This window comes from Myxocyprinus asiaticus, chromosome 13 (genome assembly GCF_019703515.2).
Source record: "Myxocyprinus asiaticus isolate MX2 ecotype Aquarium Trade chromosome 13, UBuf_Myxa_2, whole genome shotgun sequence".
NCBI classification, from domain to species: Eukaryota; Metazoa; Chordata; class Actinopteri; order Cypriniformes; family Catostomidae; genus Myxocyprinus; species Myxocyprinus asiaticus.
This window is the reverse complement of record NC_059356.1, coordinates 46,791,252-46,811,614: the sequence shown is the minus strand read 5'-3', so window position 1 is coordinate 46,811,614 and position 20,363 is coordinate 46,791,252. Positions and strand designations below refer to the sequence as shown.

The window sequence follows — 20,363 nt, the reverse complement described above, 5'->3', positions numbered from 1 at the left end:
AGAAGAAACAATATTATTTACAACAGTGTAAAAGCAGGCACAATCGCCGACAGGACGACCATGGAAATCGTAATGATAACCGAAATGACCGAAATGCTCCACGTAATCAATCCTCAGAGCGCTCTATGCCTGTTTACCCCACAGAGTGGATCCCGCGCTAGGGATGCCTGTAGAGTACTGAGCCCTCGTTATATATTCTACCTTTTGCTTTGTGTTTTGACGAATCTACTTGGCCCTTTCTTGAACTGTATGTTGATCGTAAACCTTATACATTCTTGGTAGACACTTGCGCTTCTAAAAGTTCCCTGGCGGGGCATTGTTACAAAGGCTCGATTACAGGACACACCATAAACTCTGTAGGAATTGTCAAATGACACCAAAATTGCCCGTTTCCTCCCCAAATGACCCAACTCTGTTCAAAATGCATGATTTTGTCATTTTACCTGACTCTCCATTCTGCTTACTGAGGCGTGATCTGATGCACAAAATTGACGCCAAGATATCATTTGAATCTATGAAATTCATTCAACGTCTGTGAGGTCTTCTGATGTGAAACAGGAAGTACTAAATGTCAACCCAGTGTTATGTGCTGCCCACAAAGATGAGGCTGGCCTAATTGACGTTAGGCCATACGTGGGTAAACTTTGGTCTAACATACCAGTATACTGCAAACAGAACCCACTCTCAAAAGAAAAGGAAGAAGGTATTGGTCCAATAATACAACAGTTGCTGTCACAAGGTATATTGAAACCAACCTATTCACCATATAAAGACCCAACTCTGTTCAAAATGCATGATTTTGTCATTTTACCTGACTCCCCATTCTGCTTACTGGGGCATGATCTGATGCACAAAATTGGTGCCAAGATATCATTTTAATCTAACTCTTTGAAATTCATGTTCCCCTCAACATTTTCAGTCTGTGTGCACAGGAACTTGTGGTGAAGTGCTCAGCTCAATGTCTGTGAGGTCTTCTGATGTGAAACAGGAACTACTCAATGTCAACCCAGCATTATGAGCCACCCACAAAGATGAGGCTAGCCTAATTGTCGTTAGGCCATACGTGGCTAAACTTCAGTCTAACATACCAGTATACTGCAAACAGTACACACTCTCAAAAGAAAAGGAAGAAGGTATTGGTCCAATAATACAACAGTTGCCGTCACAAGGTATATTGAAACCAACCCATTCTCCATATAACACACCAATCAATCCTGTCAAAAATGCTAATGGTACATGGCGACTAACACAAGATTTGAGGAAAATTAATGATTTAATTGTTCCATTGTCTCCTGTGGTGCCAGATGTGTGCACAACTTTTCATTCTGTTCCAGCAGACCACACTTATTTTACTGTTATTGATCTGTGTTCTGTCTTTTTCAGTGTGCCAGTCTCGCCTGTCATGCAGCCCCTGTTCGCGTTCACGTACGGAGGCCAACAATACACGTGGACAAGAATGCCCCAGGGATTTAGAGACTCGCCTGCTGTGTTCTCTGCTGTAGTGCATGCTACTTTGAAAGACACCAAGCTGCCACCACAGACCTGTCTGCTGCAATACGCTGATGACATCCTGGTTTCAAGGCATCAAAAGACAAGCTTCAATGGGTGAAACCAATAGTTGAATATCTGGGTCATGAGCTTCAGAAAGGAACAGTTTGTCTTTCCACAAATAGAATCAAAACAATAACCACCGTTCAACGTCCGATAACAAAGACCCAAATGCAAAGTTTTCTGGGCTTGGTTAATTATTGTCAAGCCTGGGTTCCGAACTGCTCATTGTATGACAAGATATTGAGAGAGGCCACACTCTCAGAGGACGAAGAGCCCATAAAATGGACTGCTGAAATGGACATGGCTTTCAAGCACTTGCGTAACAGTTTAAGTTCCCCACCAGCTCTAGATCTGCCAAACTATGGTGAACTTTTCTATCTGTAAATGCATGAGGCTGGAGGTACAGCAGCAGCGATCCTCACCCAGTCATATGGTGGAACATATAGACTGGTGGCGTACTTGTCAAAGACATTGGATGCAGTCGCCAAAGGCCTCCCTGCGTGTCTGCGGGCGGTTGCTGCGGCATTGATGGTACAAGATGCAGAACACATCGTTCTTTCACACCCTTTGACTGTGCACACCTCGCATCAGGTAGGAGCAATTATGCATAATATTACTACACAGCACATGACAGCACAATGTCAAACGGGGTATGAGGCTATTTTGTTGGCTACTGCTAATCTGACTATTAAACCAACCTCCGTTGTGCATGGTCCAAATTTGTCATTGCATAAGTTGTTAACCAATGGCCAGTTTTCTGATGACTCACATGATTGCTTGGATTGTCTGCATGCATCCACTTCTTGCAGGCCGGACATTTCCTCATCCACCCTGGAGGAGGGGGATCACTGATATATACAGTTGTGGTCAAAAGTTTACATACCCTTTGAGAATTGGTCATATATGTACCATTTTTAAAGAAAACATGAGTGAGCAGGCAAAACACATTTCTTTGATTTCTTATGGGATTTATATTCAACTGTAGGTTATAACAAAATGGCACAATCATAAAACAAAACATGGAAACAAAGAAAAAAATGAAATGACACTTGTTCAAAAGTCTGCATACCCATAGTTCTTAATACTGTGTATTGCCCCCTTTAGCATCAATGACAGCATGCAGTCTTTTGTAATAGTTGTCTATGAGGCCCCAAATTCTTGCAAGTGGTATAGCTGCCCATTCATCTTGGCAAAATGCCTCCAGGTCATGCAAAGTCTTTGGTCGTCTTGCATGAACCGCACGTTTGAGATCTCCCCAGAGTGGCTCGACGATATTAAGGTCAGGAGACTGTGATGGCTACTCCAGAACCTTCACCTTTTTCTGCTGTAACCATGGGAGGGTCAACTTGGCCTTGTGCTTAGGGTCATTGTCATGCTGGAAAGTCCAAGAGCATCCCATGCGCAGCTTTCGTGCAGAAGAATGCAAATTGTCTGCCAGTATTTTCTGATAACATGCTGCATTCATCTTGCCATAAATTTTCACAAGATTCCCTGTGCCTTTAGAGCTCACACACCCCCAAAACATCAGTGAGCCACCACCATGCTTCACAGTGGGGATGGTATTCTTTTCACTATAGGCCTAGTTGACCCCTCTCCAAATATAGCGCTTATGGTTGTGACCATAAAGCTCTATTTTGGTCTCGTCACTCCAAATTACAGTGTGCCAGAAGCTGTGAGGCATGTCAAGGTGTTGTTGGGCATATTGTAACCGGGCTTTTTTGTGGCATTGGCACAGTAAAGGCTTCTTTCTGGCAACTCGACCATGCAGCTCATTTTTGTTCAAGTATCGTCCTATTGTGCTCCTTGAAACAACCACACTGTCTTTTTCCAGAGCAGCCTGTATTTCTCCTGAGGTAACCTGTGGGTTTTTCTTTGTATCCCAAACAATTCTTCTGGCAGTTGTGGCTGAAATCTTTCTTGGTCTACCTGACCTTGCTTGGTATCAAGAGATCCCTGAATTTTCCACCTCTTAATAAGTGACTGAACAGTACTGACTGGCATTTTCAAGGCTTTGGATATCTTTTTATATCCTTCTCCATCTTTATAAAGTTCCATTACCTTGTTACGCAGGTGTTTTAACAGTTATTTTCTGCTCCCCATGGCTCAGTATCTAGCCTGCTCAGTGCATCCACGTGAGAGCTAACAAACTCATTGACTATTTATACACAGACACTAATAGCAATTTAAAAAGTCACAGGTGTGGGAAATTAACCTTTAATTGCTATTTAAACCTGTGTGTGTCACCTTGTGTGTCTGTAACAAGGCCAAACATTCAAGGGTATGTAAACTTTTGATCAGGGCCATTTGGGTGATTTCTGTTACAATATGATTTAAAAAGGAGCCAAACAACTATGTGATAATAAATGGCTTCATATGATCACTATCCTTAAATAAAAGATCAATGCCAACATTTCACAATTTCTGCCAGGGTATGCAAACTTTTGAGCACAACTGTAGATGGGTCATGTTCAAAACCGAATGATGCTGTATACTGGTGTGGTTATGCCGTAACTGAACTTCTAAATCGTATTATCGATGCATATTCGCTTCCATACAAATCTGCACAAGCAGCTGAGCTGTTTGCATTGATTAGAGCATGCCAACTGGCCAAAGACAAATCAATCAATATATACACAGACTCAAAATACGCATATGGAGTGGTGCACGATTTTGCCCGTATGACAGCCGTGGCAAACCGATATCCCATCATAACCTAGTAGCAGAGCTTCTGAGAGCAACACAGTTGCCTGCTAAACTGGCCATAATAAAATTTGCAGGACACATGACAGGACAGTCTGAGGAGGCAATGGGAAACAGATTAGCTGATGAGGTTACGAAATGAGCGGCGAAGGAAGTTGTGGTAAGCCCTGATCTAAATCAAGCTGAATCTGATCTCCAACACTGGGCCTCTAATGAAGTAAAACCAGATCAAAATAATTTGTAATGAGACAAACAAGGCCACCTAGCTTTACCAAAAACAGCCATTGTAGTACTTTGCAGACATTATTATGGTATTTCTCATGTGTCAAAAGAAAAGGTAATTCAGTCGATTAATCAAACTTATTGCATAAACGGGGTTTGGAATGCAGTAAATTTAATCCTGGATTCATGTTTAACATGTGCACAGAATAACAGACATAAGCCTATAAAACATGACTCGTTACCGCATCCGGAACAACCATTTCAACATCTGCAAATTGATTTTACCCACATGCTGCCGTGTCGAAACAATAAACTATATTAGTCATTGTGGACTGCTTCTCCAATTGGAAGGAAGCCTTCCCATGTGCGAGGGAAAATGCTAAGACCATGGTTAAAATTTTAGCTTAAGAAATAATACCGAGGTTCGGTATCCCATCGGCCATTGAAAAGGTAACACAGCTCTTAGCAAAAGAACTAAACATAAACTGGCATTTTAACATATCATCCACAGTCAGCTGGTGTAGTGGAGAGAACTAACTGCATTCTGAAAGAACGCCTACACAAGGCCTGTACTGAAACAGGAAGAACATGGGCTGATGTATTGCCAGCTGTGTTGACTGAGCTCAGAATGTCACCATACTCTACCACTAAGCATTCTCCATTTGAAATTCTAATGGGTAGGCCTTTCCTGACCCCATGGGTCAAATGCCATGCTGTCTCTCTTTCCACAGGTGACACGGAAGTGGTGATTGCAGAATATGTGGATTCCCTCATTAAGACATTAAGTGGCATAAATGGTGATGTCTCTCTCTCTCTCCCTCTGCCTGCAGATAGCCCTACTCACCCATTTATCAACAGGTCCTGATCAGATGTCTAAAACCTACTAAGTTGGGGGAGCCAAAGTATCTGGGCCCAGCTACTGTCCTGGCGGTGACCAAAACCGGAGTGCTAATGGATCTGCAATCACAGTGGATACACGCAAGCCGCGTGAAACCTGCACATGAGGAGAGTCTGACTATTTCGAAAGTGAATGGTGAAAGTACTGGAGGAGCTGAACACGCAGCACCAGTGCTTAACCGGGAACTTGAGAATTAGGAGGACCAGAGGAGGGACGAAAACTTCGGAAGGATGCACGGAGTAATCGCGCTTCATTATGTATGCTTACCCACTGTCGAAGTCAACTGAGATTCTGAGTGATCCTTCCAGGATCAAAGCGGGCATTGTGAGAAAGGAGACAACACCTCTCAGTTGACCTCTCAGTTGACATATGTTCAAGCTCACATTTAACAGCTAGTATTCAGTTCCTATTTTCATAGTGTGTGTGTGTGTGTGTGTGTGTGTGTGTGTGTGTGTGTGTGTGTGTGTGTGTGTGTGTCAGTAATGGAAATCATGTGGAAAGGGTTCCCTGTTTTTCTTCTCTGAGTGTCTCAAGTTAAAGGTTAAATACCACTCCTCTGTTCTAGAATATCTTGTAACATTTACATAATTAATGTAGAATCTTTATGTATGCTTTCTCCAAAGAAGGTAATGTTTAATCTCATTGGATAATGTAGTTAGTGTACTGCTTTTTTTGTTATTACAAAGATATATAATGCTGCGCTGAACAATAAAGTACAAGAAATCTTTGACGCATGCTCTGTGTCTGTCACTTATTTCTCCCCTCGCGAGGATCCGGATCGAGACAGCGACTGCAGACCTGACTTGATACTTAGGGTCCAATCCTGAAAATTCCTAACTCACACTTTATTTTATGGTTAAAGGACTGTATAGTAAATGTAATAATAAATGGTGTTAAACTAATTACAAATATGTCTCTTTTCTAAAAGAAATGATTTCAAAGAATGGCTAAATTTAGCTGCAAGCAGCAATAACAGGCACAACAGTGACACATACTGTATACAGTCTATATCATTAGATATTTGTATTCAGGACACTACTTTTTGCTGATTTTAAGATGATTGTTTTAGTGGCTGTATGTAGGCTTACATAATTTATAATATTAAAGTATTTTACCAGCAAGTAGCGCTGTAATACAATATACAGTAGGCCTATGTGGAAAGGTGCTTTTTGCTAAATTGTACAAAGACTGACGAGAATAAACATAACATTTTTCACATGAGAAACCTTTACCTAGCTACTGAAAAAATAAATATAAAAAATCCTCCATTCATTGTTCCTCTTTTCCTCAATTAGTGTGTGAAAGCTCTAACTCCATCCAACCACCTATCCATTCATCCATCCATCCATCTATCCATTTATACATTCTTCCATCCATCCATCCATCTTGACATGCACAGAATGGGGGCATGAAGAGGTGCAATAGTCTCACAATAACAGTAATTATGTGTTATTATGAGATTTATTTGTAAATCGCGGTTGTATTAAAGAAAATGAATGAATGAATGAATGAATTAATTAAAAAATATAGCAGATAGGAGGTGAATTCCAATCACAAGTAATCCTCCCTTTGCCCTACTCACTATGAAGTGCAGAGCCCTTGAAGTGGGTACTCTGAAGGAAACATGGCATTACTAAATGAATGTACCCTTTGCTAACAATTTCTCGAAGGGCCCTTCGAGAAAATATTTTTTTTTTTTTCACTTTCATTTTGAACAAGCTTTTGAGTGGCATCCCCTCCCACAAAAGTGCCCTTCAAGAAAGCAGAAAATGCAGTTTTGAATTCACCCTGGAACATCGAAGTGCCGTTACCTAAAAAGTCCACTTTTAAATGTAATTTAACTCTTGTCATAAATTGGATGTGGCCCCTTTAAGAACCAGAGTTTTGCGACAACAGAGTCTTGCAACACCTGCTTTCCAGCACCCTCTCATGTTAGAAACATGAGAACATACATTGTGCAAGAGAGCTCTCAGTTTTGTACATTGATTTAAAATTCTTTGGGTAAATATAAAATGTAAACAAAATGCTTATAAATAGCATTAAATGTGTTCAGAAGAGTTGTATGTTAAAACTGAGTGTTTGTTATGGATCATTTTTGAAGGATGCAGATAGATTGTGTGTGTGGAGTTTGACCACATTTTGTGCACACATTTTGCTATACAACACCAGAAATGTCCACCAAATTGTCAAAATAAATATTGAAATTAAAATGTATTGATTTTGTAATATATTCTGTAAATCAGAACATTCTGAAAATGTGTTTTTCCACTGGTCCATAAAGTACAAGTTCATGGATTACACATATAGGTAACACTTCAAAAAAGGTTGTTAACATGAACTAACAAATAGCTGTGCTTTTGCAACACTTATTAATCTTCGTTCCTGTTAATTTCAACATTAAAATATATTTTAAAAATTTAAAGTTGTATATGTTATACAGCTTTTAGAATACTAACTAAACTAACTTGGTTTAATTTAATCTAAAAAAAATTGTTATTGTTTATTCATGGTACAGTACCTAATGCATTAACTGATGTTAACATACAGAACATTATCAGCTTAACAAAGCCAGTATACTGTTATTCTACAAACTTTCCAAAAAATTCCCCAAAACTTGGGACAGTATGCAAAATGTAAACAAAAAGGAGTGATTTGTATATAATATAGTTAAAAGAATCTGGTCAGATAATAGAGTAACTTTTGCTGTTTCTGTTGTAAAACAAGTAGCGTTTATTATAAAATTGTCAAATTATTTATTTATTTTGTGCATAATGTAGATTTTGTTCACTATATCCGCACAAGCAGCAAAAGAGACAGAAACTGTTCTTTGAAAGGTGTTTGTGTGTTCTGAGCTAGTTCTGCTTCACCTGAGATAAAACAAGTCTTGACACGCAGATGTTTTCAGAAAGGGAAAGTAAAGTAGCCTATATATAGACGCATCCTTTGCCTGTCTGCATCCTCTGTCACAATCTCTAATTTTCAATAATATTTTAGGATGTGATTGTTTCATCTAATTTTCATTATTGAAGATGGATTTTCTTTACTGTATATTTATGTCACTCCCGATGTTTGCCAATGGTACATAGTTAACAATATTTTTAAGATGTTTGCATTTCAATTTCATAACAAAATTCCATTAACGTCTCATCCGAAGGACGGTGCCTTTTTACAGTATAGTGTCCCCATCACTATACTGGGGCATTAGGACCTACACAGTCCGCAGGGTGAGCACCCTTCTGGACTCCCTAATACCTCTTCCAGCAGCAACCATTAGTTATAATTGAACATGAATTAAAATTAGTTTAATAAAAGTGTTAAATTCCCATAAAAATACATTTATTCACAACAAATGTACATTTTCAGCAAATAATAATTATAATATTCAGCAAATATTGCTAATTGAAAAAAAAATATTTTACTTATATGTTATGTTTTGTACTTTATTGGTCGCTACATTTGCAACACAAGATATTCAATTCATGCTGTATTCATAATAATGAAGAAACTCAACAAATAATTTAAAGTGTCAAAATTAATCTGTAAACTCCAAAGTAAAATACATATTTGCTGCTCGTATGCTACAGTAAACAAAATTAATTGGTTTCCCTTATAATATACAGTAAAACAATTATAATATATTTAATAAGACAATACAGAAAAATATTGTAAAAAAAACAAAAAAAAAAAACAAGAGATTACATGCACTTTTACGGTACACTTTTGTTAAAATCACAGTGAAAAACAATAATTGGGCATTCCCAGAATTCCCTGCGTGAGGCATCACATTTCATTGTATTATATGGAAAAATATACAGTATGTTTCTTCTTATTTTTTATATCAGTTATGTACAATGGTGTGTTCTATGCTATATTTTATTCAGTTTAGTTAATGTTAATTACAGAATTTTAGTGTCACGTGTTACCGGGATGGTGTTTTGTGTTTGTGTGAGTCTATGCATGCATATTAATTTAATTATTGTTCCTGGAAAGGTCACTCATGATGAACTTTAAATCATCATGTGGCCTTTTGTAGTTACAGTGTTTAACATTATAGACTAAAAATAAATCAATAAAAAGCAGATAAAGTGAAAAACAGATATTTGTAGTTCCAGAAGGCTTATATTTTAAGTTTTTATCATTTAATAATATAAACTGTAGTGAACTGTAAATTTACAGTATTCTACTGTGGATTTTTTTCCCCAGCATACCTTGCATGAGACTTGATGGAGAGAGTAAATGTTCAAAATTAAGAGCAATGTTACATGTTTTGGTTCAAAATTAATGAAGGGGGTAATTTGTAAGTATTTAATGTTCTGTTATGTTGAGATTTTGTAGAGTTTCTGTAATGTTGGAGTTTTGGGGGTTACCACTGTGGTGTAGAGTCCAGCTTGAATTTAAAAGATCCTGAAAAGAAGTCTAAGTCTAAATGAGTTTAAAATACATAATGGAGTAAACCTACTTTAACTTTTAGGGTTAAAAAACTGAAATAAGTTTCTTGGCGAGTCACAATATTTACAGTGAAAATATGATATTGTTGTTTTTTAGTCAACGGTTTAACAATGTTATTTCTATTTACAGTCAAAACGTTTTTTTTTTTCTAAATGAACAGTCAAAACAAATAATTACATTTTATAGTTTAAACATGTCATTTCAACTTAGAGTGTTAACACGCTATTTTAAATTACTATTTAAACATGTTATTTCATTTAGCGGTCTAAACATTTTAATTCACTTCATGGTCTAAAACGTCATGGTTACTTGTGTAACCTCCATTCCCTGATTGAGGGAACAAGACATTGTGTCGATGTAGTGACACTAGGGGTCACTCTTTGGAGCCCGAGACACCTCTGGTCTTTGATAAAAGGCCAATGAAAATTGGCGAGTGGTATTTGCATGCCAGTCCCCCGGACATACGGGTATAAAAGGAGCTGGTATGCATCCACTCATTCAGGTTTTATGCTGAGGAGCCGATATAAGGTCCGGCCATTTCAGCAGGTAGTTCAGCGTTGTGGCAGGAGGGACACAACGTCTCGTTCCCTCCATAAGGGAACGGAGGTTACACAAGTAACCATGACGGTCCCTATCTGTCACTCACTCGACGTTGTGTCGATGTAGTGACACTAGGGGTCCCTATACGAAATGCCACAATTGGCTGAACTGTGTTATGTGAAGTGGCGGTGTGTGGTGGGCAGACTACTGTGTGCCTCATAGCCAGCACACCAGATGGACACGTAACCTCCCCCAACATAGTTATGAGTGTCGAACAGCCCTTTTTGGGGACAAGTCGACTACCCAAAAGATAGAGACAGGCTTAACCCAGTCGTGGCTTCCTTTCCTCTTCTTTTTTTCCACTCCCTAAAAAAGAAGGGGGATTATCCGACTGGGCCGCCAGGTCTAGTCCGGGCGTTGTCCCTCCCATGGGGAAGACACCACGGAGACCACACCTCGCCCAAAGTGAGGGGGGATATTTAAGTGGAAAAATACGTCACATGGTCTTTCCAACCATGTGGAGAGTCTTCAAGGTAGATCCTGCCCAATGGGGGAGGAGTTACTACAAACATGGAGACTGAGGCAGAGGGGCTCTGCCCAAGGAAGACGCAGTTTGCCAACAGGGAAACGAATTAGTGGAAGATATATATCGCATGGGGTTAGCCTTACAGGGAACTGCCACATGCAGAGCACCTACCCCAGAACAGGACTCTTAGTTCGCACATGTACTGGGCCGGCAGCGAGTCTCTCCGAAAACTTGACTGCCACAGGGCTCGGAGGAAGTCAACCAGGGAACAAAGTTTGTGAACACTACCGGGAATTAATGGCACACGTCTTCAGCTCCAAGGGAGGTGACGCACCGGACACAGCAATGACAGGGCTGGGTCTGCCTCCTCCTGGGACAGTGCTTGCAGGTTCACCACCTGGTCCCTAAAAGGGGTGGTGGGAACCTTGGGCACATAGCCCAATCGGGGTCTCAGGATCACATGAGAGTATCCCGGACTGAACTCCAGGCAAGTTTCGCTGACAGAGAATGCTTGCAGGTCACCTACCTTATTGAAGGAAGTAAGCTCGGCTGACTGCAAAGGCTCAAAGGGGGCTCTCTGTAGACCCTGAAGTACTACAGAGAGGCCCCATGAGGGAACGAGGAGCATCCAACCTCTCCTGCAGGAAGGAAAGCACTGATCCGACTGTGCATTTCTGGGGGTCTTCCCTTCGGGAAGAACACCACTTAGCGAACAGATACCACTTAAAGGCATACAGGCGCCTCGTAGAGGGGGCCCTAGCCTGGTAAAATGCTTAGGTCTTCCACGTTCCATCCAGGGGCCAGACATGGAGATTCCAGAGGTCTGGGCGCGGGTGCCAGATGGTGCCCTGTCCCTGAGAAAGAAGATCCTTCCTCAGGGAAATTCCCCAAGGGGGATGCTGTCGCAAGGAGCGTGAGGTCCGAGAGCCACGTCTGGGCGGGCCAGTAGGGTGCTACCAGGACGACCTTCTCCTCATCCTCCCTGACCTTGCACAGGTTCTGTGCAAGTAGGTTCACTGGGGGAAAACACATATTTGCGCATGCCAGGGGGCCAGCTGTGTGCCAGCGCGTTTATGCCGAGGGGGTCTCAGTCAGGGCGTACCAGAGCAGCCACCGTCGAGGACGCCATATGCCCCAGGAGCCTCTGAAAAAGTTTCAGTGGAACCGCTGCCTTCAAACAGGCCAGCACCGACTGGGCGCGCTCGTTCGTAAGGCACACCGTCAAGGAGACTGAGTCCAACTCCAATCCGGGAAAAGAGATGCTCTGAACCGGGAGGAGCTTGCTCTTTTCCCAGTTGACCCGAAGCCCTAGCCGGCTGAGGTGTGAGAGCACCAGGTCCCTGTGTGTGCACAACATGTCTCGAGAGTGAGCTAGGATTAGCCAGTCGTCAAGGTAGTTGAGAATGCGAATGCACACCTCGCTTAACGGGGCAAGGGCAGCCTCTGCGATCTTCGTAAAGACGCGAGGAGACAGGGACAGGCCGAAAGGGAGGACTTTGTACTGATACACCTGACCCTCGAACACGAACCATAGGAAGGGTCTATGTCGAGGAAGGATCGAGACGTGAAAGTACACATCCTTCGGGTCTACCGCCGCGAACCAATCTTGATGCCGGACGCTCCCCAGAATGCGTTTTTGCATCAGCATCTTGAACGGGAGTCTGTGTAAAGCCTAGTTCAGTACTCACAGGTCCAAGATTGGCCGCAACCCACCGCCTTTTTACGGTACGATGAGGTAGGGGCTGAAAAACCCCTTCTTCATCTCGGCTGGAGGGACAGGTTCTATCGCGCACTACCATAGGAGGGTAGCGATCTCCGCACAAAGTAGCAGCGTTTTTGTCCTTCACCAAGGTGAAGTGGACACCGCTGAACCTGGGCGGACGCCCAGCGAAGTGAATCGCGTAGCCAAGTCGGACGGTCCGGACCAGCCCTAGCGACAGATTGGAAAGCGCAAGCCATGCGTCCAAGTTCTGCACAAGGGGGACCAAAGGGACGTCATTGGACGTACCGGCAGGTGGGGCCTCACGGCGGAGCGGAGCTCGAGGTGCCACACCACATCATGGCCATGCTGAGTCTAAGGACATCGAAGCACTTACCTGGCTCCTTGTGACCACCCATGGAACAGCCTGGGATGGGGGAGGAAGAGGCCTGTCCTCGTGACCCATGGAGACTGTCACATCAGGTGCAGATTTGTGCCACAGCTGGGCACTCAGGGGCGGGAGACCGCTGCTGCAGCGCCAAACCTGCCAAATAGAGTAGTGGACGGTGGTCATGATGATGGCTGTGCACACCGGATATGTGACCCAGGGACAAGGAAACCGCTCTTGCTGAGCTCTTGAGTACTGCAGCCAATTGGGCATGCAGCGCAATTAAATGCAAAAGGTAACAAAAAGATGGAGAGATCTGCTTACCAGCTCCAGTGCAGCGGGTTTCATTGTCCCTGGGTCACCCTTCTCAAGGGCGCTTTGAAGCCTTTCACGGGTTCTGGGCGGCCGCGAGACGGGTGGCGTCTGCTTCCTGCGGTGGGCTCCACGCCGGGGCCGGGCCAAAGGGGCGGGCTGCGGCGGAGCCGGTGCAGTCACTGCAGTGGGATGCCCTTGACGATGAGTAGACGGGGTGCAGGATCTTGAGCCGCGCCGGGGCAGGATATGCTGGTTAGCATCTGTCTACTGCTCCACCATCGAGAACTGCTGGGCAAAGTCCTCGACGGTGTCGCTGAATAGGCCCGCCTGGGAAATGGGGGTAGCAAGGAACCGTGTCTTGTCGGCCACGCCCTTCTCAACCAGGTTGAGCCAAAGGTGGCGCTCCTGGACCACTAGTGTGGCCATCGTCTGCCCAAGAGACCATGCCGTGACCTCCGTCGCTCGGAGAGCGAGGTCGGTCACCAAGCGCAGTTCCTGCATCAATCCTGGGGCGGAACTACCCTCGTGCAGTTCCTTTAGCGCCTTGGCGGACTTGCAGGAGAGCCATGGCGTGCAGGGTGGAGGCCGAGGAACCAATCACCGAGCCGCGAGGGTTCAGGGAGAGCAGAGGGTTCCACTCTAGCCGACGCTCGCGGCTGCCCAGGAAAGCATGTCGTCATCTCTGCATCAGCCTGTGACTGGGCAGTCATCCCCGAAGGGAGGAGCCCAGCTGAGGCTTCCGACTGGACGAGCCTGCTCTCCGATGCTGCGCTCGAGAGCTCATCACTTTCACAGGCTCCGAATAAGAGGTCGAACTCGCCGTGAGACAAGCCAGCGGACTCATCCGGAAGCCCGATCGGGGCAGACGAGCGTGCTGGGGAATGGGAGGTCCGCGAGGGGATACCCGGTGGAGGCAGTCCCATTGGGGTCCCCAAATCGCCCCCAATGCTAGCCACGCTGGCCTCATACCCGTGGGTAAAAGGACCGAGGCGGGGAGCCTCTGGGGTGGCTCGCTTTCTTACGAAGGCGAGCCACGACCGCAACGTTGCCATGGACATTTCCTCGCTATGAGAACATGACATCCACAAATGCTGTCTCCGCGTGAGCAGTGCCCAGACACGAAAGACAGTGATCGTGACTGTCAGAAGGCGAGAGATAACGAGCACAACCAGGAATTACACACAATCGGAAAAGCATCTTTAGAAAGTTCCGTGTGTGCCGCTCTTTTAGAGAAGTATACTCTTTTTAGAGAAATATACCCTTTTATTTCTGCTGAAGCGCCCAGGGGCATTCTCTGCAGTGCACCAGTGCAGAGGGGGGAGAAGCCGCTGAAATGCGCCGTCAGATCCAGCAGAGGTGAATGAACAGTTGTGGGAATTCAGCTCAGTGAGCATGACCGTTCGGCTCCGAAGAGAAAATCTGAATGAGTGGTTGCATACCAGCTCCTTTTATACCCGTATGTCCGGGGGAGTGGCATGCAAATACCACTCGCCAATTTTCATTGGCCTTTTATCAAAGACCAGAGGTGTCTCGGGCTCCCAAGAGTGACCCCTAGTGTCACTACATCGACACAACGTCGAGTGAGTGACAGATAGGGAAATGTTATTTCAGTTTATGTTAAATGTTTGACCTGCCAGTCATTTGACCGTTTTTTTACGTTTTAAAAAAAAAATTTTTATAGTGTACATATCCATAATGTAAAATCATCAGCAAAGCTCTCAGTAACTGGCAGATCAATTAGATAAAACATAAAGTATATGTTATAACTGTTATTTCTTGGGATATTGTAACATTTGGTCTAATAAATGAGGAAAGGGATTTTTGTTTTTAAAAATTATGCTTTTGCTGAATTTTTCCATACATTTAGATACAAATAAAATAAAATAAAAAAAATAAAAAAAATAAAAACAACCCCACTGCATGTTTTTAAAAATATAGCTGTTCCAGTATTTCTGGTGCCTTAAAAATGCTGAAAAGTTTCATTTTCATTATTTTTGAACAATTATGGTTGTACTTAATGTAACCCCTATAACCTTTTATTTATTTGTATTTTTATTTATTTATTTATTATTTAATGTGTACGTGTATGTACTGGTTGTTACAATTTGATATTAGTCTGTAATGGCTGTTAACGGTGACGTATATTTATTCAACACTGGAGTCTGGTGTCAGCATGCAATTGTATGACGTTTATGTCCCAAAACATTTTTTTTTCTTTTTCTACACAATAGTCTTAGTTAAAGGTGGCAATCATGACACACTTAAAAAGAAAACAAAAACCTTTTGCACAAAATGTTTATCATGTACAGTCCTTACACAAACGTTTAAAGAGATCTCAGTCCTTTAATTTCATGTAACTTGAGTTCTGAAAAGTCACTTTGAATGAAGCATCTGCTCAATGTGACTATGTTTTATATTAAGCATGTATTTTATCTATAATGCTAATGTTGTTGTTGTTTTTTATTTGTTTTTTGTTTTCTTTTCATGCATACAAACCATATTGATTGATAATGATTGTACGTAGTAACAGTTTATGTTTAGAGAAAAATAAAAATTGCTTTGACATTCTCTTCCTCATTGTTACACAGTAGAAACAAAGTGTCTTTTCCTTTACAGAGCTCATTGTGAAAGGTCCCTCTGATCCTCTGATTGTTCCTCTGGGAGGTTCAGTGGTCTTGCCTTGTTTGGTTGACAAAGCCTTACTATCTGAAGGACTGGAGGAGGACTGGATTTGATCAGAATCAGAGACTCTGGTTCATCTGTATCAAGATGGTGAGAGTCGACCAGAGGCCCAGCAGCAGGATTATCATGATAGAGCTCATTTCTTTACTGACCAGATTCAACATGGAAACTTCTCCCTCCTGTTGAACAATGTGACAGTGGAAGATGAGGGACAATACACATGTAAAGTGTTCAGTGGGCAGGATTCTGATGAAACTGTGGTCCACATAAACATTGTTGGTGAGTGAGAAGAACATGAATTCTGGTGCAAATGAAATGAAATGAAATTTGATTTTCTTTTGTGAACTTCAAAATTTTTTAATCCTTTAGACCATCTGATAATATCAGGATCGAGTCATTCCATATCTGCATATGTGGGTGATGATGTCACTCAGAACTGCTCTGTGGACTCTCACATCACACCTGAAGAGATTGAAGAGGTTTCATGGAAGAAAACAGATAAAGATGAAGATGTTCTGGTCCTGCTCTACCAAAACAATGAGATTATGCTGGCTTCATCACATGAGCAATTCAGAGACAGAGTTGAGTTCTTCACTGATGAAATCTCCAAAGGAAACTTCTATCTCAGACTGAAGAGTGTCAGAACTGAAGACAAAGGAGTTTATATGTGTCAAGTGTTTGCTGGAGGAGTTTCAGCCAACACAACTGTAGAACTGGAACAACTGGGTAAGGCAGCAATAAAACATGTAAAAAATACACACTTGACTTCATGGGTGCAGGACTGAAGAAACAAATAATTAATGGTGTTAATTACAAATATTAGAAAAAAGTTTCTAAGTTAAATTCTTTAAAAGAATAGTTAAATTTAGCAGCCAGCAGCAATAACAGAATAATGTCTGTAGATTTTTGTAGTCAGGACTTTTAAATTGATCGTTTTAATGGTTATGTGTAGGTAGATTTACTATAATTTATAATATTACATTGTTTTACGTTATTCTTTACAGCATTCTGCTCAGACAGAGCAGAACGTAATCAAGCAACACTGTAACCAAATGTTTAGTATATGGTATTTTCAATGCATTTTGGTGAATAAATACAAAGATTTGTGTCAATATCCAATAGCGTTGTCATAATAAAACTTCACTTTATCAACATCTTCATAAGGACAATTCTGTTGAATGTCACCAAAAATAAATGTGATCGGTTTTGAGAGACTTGGCCTTAAGATCATCTAAGCATTTTTGGGGAAGATTCAACAAGTTTTTTTTTTTTTTTTTTTTTCAAGATGGAAGACATTGAAAAATAATTTTTGTATTCTGCAACTGCAAGCCAGTCTCTAGAATTGGAAAAACATCAGGGGCTGACACCAAAATTTAGGGCTAAGGGTATCACTCTTAAAAAATACTTGAATACATTTACTGTAAGTTTTATTCATTTAAATTGCTTAAGTATTACTCAATTCCGTTTGATGGAATTTTGTTAAGAAATTCAAATGAGTAAATCTTAAATATAGGCTACAATATATATTTTTGATTGAAGCATATCCACTGTACCATCCATAAACTGTGGAATTAGTAAAATTATGATATTCACATAAAACCAAGGTTAGATTTAATTATGGTTTCAAAAAAATCTATATCAATAAATAAATAAAAATAAAACAAGAAACTATGGTATTTGTAATGAAAAACAATATCCTAAACACATGTAGAAACAACCTCCAAAAAAGTTAGTTATATTCCCCAAATACACAATATTTAATATAATTATAATGATAGTAACATTTATTATATATATAACATTTCTGGCAAAACATCATAGTTTTTACAGATGGATCCTCTCTGCCGCTTCATTGTCAAAGAGAAGAGGGTTCTGTTCCCTGTGTGCGTCGATGGACTCTATCCTGAACAGTGCTAAGGATTTGCTATTTACAACTAATAAAGTCTTTTTATTATTGTTGCATTTTCTGTATTAGTGCTAAAGGAGCAACTTGTGATTTTCGTCTTTTTTAAGCGGTGTGATACATTCTGTCATCGGATGGGCTTGAGCGCTGTTTCGTTTGCATGGGCTGCGCCCATGGCGAGACAGTTCTCACTGTGATGGATTCTGCTCATTGTGAGTACATGAGTCTCAAGACACTGCACTCTCGGCTTGCGTTCTTTCACAAGAACGACGCTGCTTCTGCAGCCCTCCATAATACCAATTCTGTGTCTCCCGAGGGAACACATGAGGCTGGTGCGTGGGGCTCAGACTTAGAGCACAGTATTTAAAGGAAGGTTTGCAGCAGACGCAAGCTTCTCAGTCTTCCTGCTCCTCTATTGTAGAATCGTCGCCTGTGGAGATCGCCGCCGCCGATCTCCAGCCTGAAATCGGGGCTCACGGAGTGATCTCGTTTGGCGCCTCTGCTAATGACAATGTGATGTCTGTTGCAGCATCTGAAGGTGAAGCGTGGTCACTTTCTTCCAAAGGGTTTTGCAATTCCCTATCTGTCACTCACTCAACGTTGTGTCGATATAATGACACTAGGGGTCACTCTTGGGAGCCCGAGACACCTCTGGTCTTTGATAAAAGGCCAATGAAAATTGGCGAGTGGTATTTGCATGCTACTCCCCCGGACATACGGGTATAAAAAGAGCTGGTATGCAACCACTCATTCAGATTTTCTCTTCGGAGTCGAACGGTCATGCTCACTCAGCTGAACTACTACTGTTCATTCACCTCTGCTGGATCTGACGGCGCATTTCAGCGGCTTTTCCCCCATCTGCACTGGTGCACTGCAGAGAACGCCCCTGGGCACTTTGGCAGAAAAAAGAGAGTATATATTCTGTAAGAGTTTATTTCTCTAAAAGAGTTTATTTCTCTGAAAGAGCGGCACACACGGAACGTCTTTTTAAAGATGTGTCTTTTTAAAGATGCCTTTCCGATTGTGTGTTATTCCTGGTTGCGGTCGTTATCTCTCAACTTCGGATGGTCATGATCGCAGTCTTTCATGTCTGGACACGACCCACACGGAGGCAGCGTTCGTGGATGGTTCATGTTCTCACTGCGAGAACATGACCATGGCAACGTTGCGGTTGCGGCTTGCTTTCATAAGAAAGTAAGCCACCCCAGTGGCTCCCCGCCTCGGTCCTTCTATCAACAGGTATGAGGCCAGCGTGGCTAGCATTGGGGGTGATTTGGGGACCCCAGTGGGATTACCTCCGCCGGGTTTGGTCCAGGAGCGCCACCTTTGGCTCAACCTGGTCGAGATGGGTGAGGCCGACAAGACATGGTTCCTTGCTGCCCCCATTTCCCAGGCTGGCCTATTCGGCGACACTGTCGAAGAATTTGCCCAGCAGTTCTCAGCGGTGAAGCAGCAGATGGAGGCTATCCGGCATATCCTGCCCCAGCACGGCTCAAGATCCCACACCCCATCTGCTCGTCGCCAAGGGCATCCCCCTGCCCCTCTGCCACAGCCCGCCCCTTCGGCCCGACCCCAGTGTGGAGCCCACCGCAGGAAGCAGATGCCACCCGTCTCACAGTCAGCCACTAAGAACCCACAGAGGTCGTCAAAGCGTCCCTGAGACGGGCGAACCAGGGACAAAGAAACCCACTCACCTGGAGCTGGTAAGAAGACCACTCCATCCCTCGGTGGAGGGCCGGGCGGAAAATGTTTTGTTGCATTTTTGTTTGATTTTGCCGCATGCCCAAGTGGCTGCGGTACCCAACAGTTCAGCAAAAGAACTTCTTCCTTCTTCCCTGGGTTACATACCCGGTGTGCACGGTCGTCATCACGACTACCATCCATGGGTTTTTCCTTGCAGGATTGGCGCTCCAGTGGTGGTCTTCCCTCCCCTGAGTGCCCAGCTGTGGCACACAGCCTGCTCCCGATGTGGCAGTCTCCATGGGTTACAAGGACAGGCATCTTCCTCCCCCATCCCAGGCTGTTCCGGGGGTGGTCACAAGGAGCCAGGTAAGTGCTTCGATGTCCCTAGACTCAGCACAGCCACAACATGGTGTGGCACCTCGAGCTCCGCCCCGCCGTGAGGCCCCACCTGCCGGTACATCCGACAACGTTGTCCCCTTGGCCCCCCTTGCGCGGAACTTGGATGTGTGGCTTGCGATTTCCAATCCGTCACGATGGCTGATCCGGACTGTCCGACTTGGCTACGCAATTCAGTTCACCAGGTGCCCGCCCAGGTATAACGGTATCCACTTTACCTTGGTGAATGACGAAAACACTGCTACCTTGCGCACGGAGATCGCTACCCTCCTATGGAAGGGCACGATAGAACCTGTCCCTCCGGCCGAGATGAAGAAGAGGTTTTACAGCCCCTACTTCATCGTACCGAAAAAAGGCTGTGGGTTGCGGCCAATCTTGGACCTGCGAGTACTGAACCAGGCCTTACACAGA

The 20,363-nt window shown here is 43.2% G+C and overlaps 1 pseudogene; it reads left to right on the top strand.

The window, feature by feature from the left end:
• Nucleotides 1-1,935: 1,935 nt before the first annotated feature.
• Nucleotides 1,936-16,770, top strand: LOC127451005 (junctional adhesion molecule-like; annotated as a pseudogene).
• Nucleotides 16,771-20,363: the final 3,593 nt, after the last annotated feature.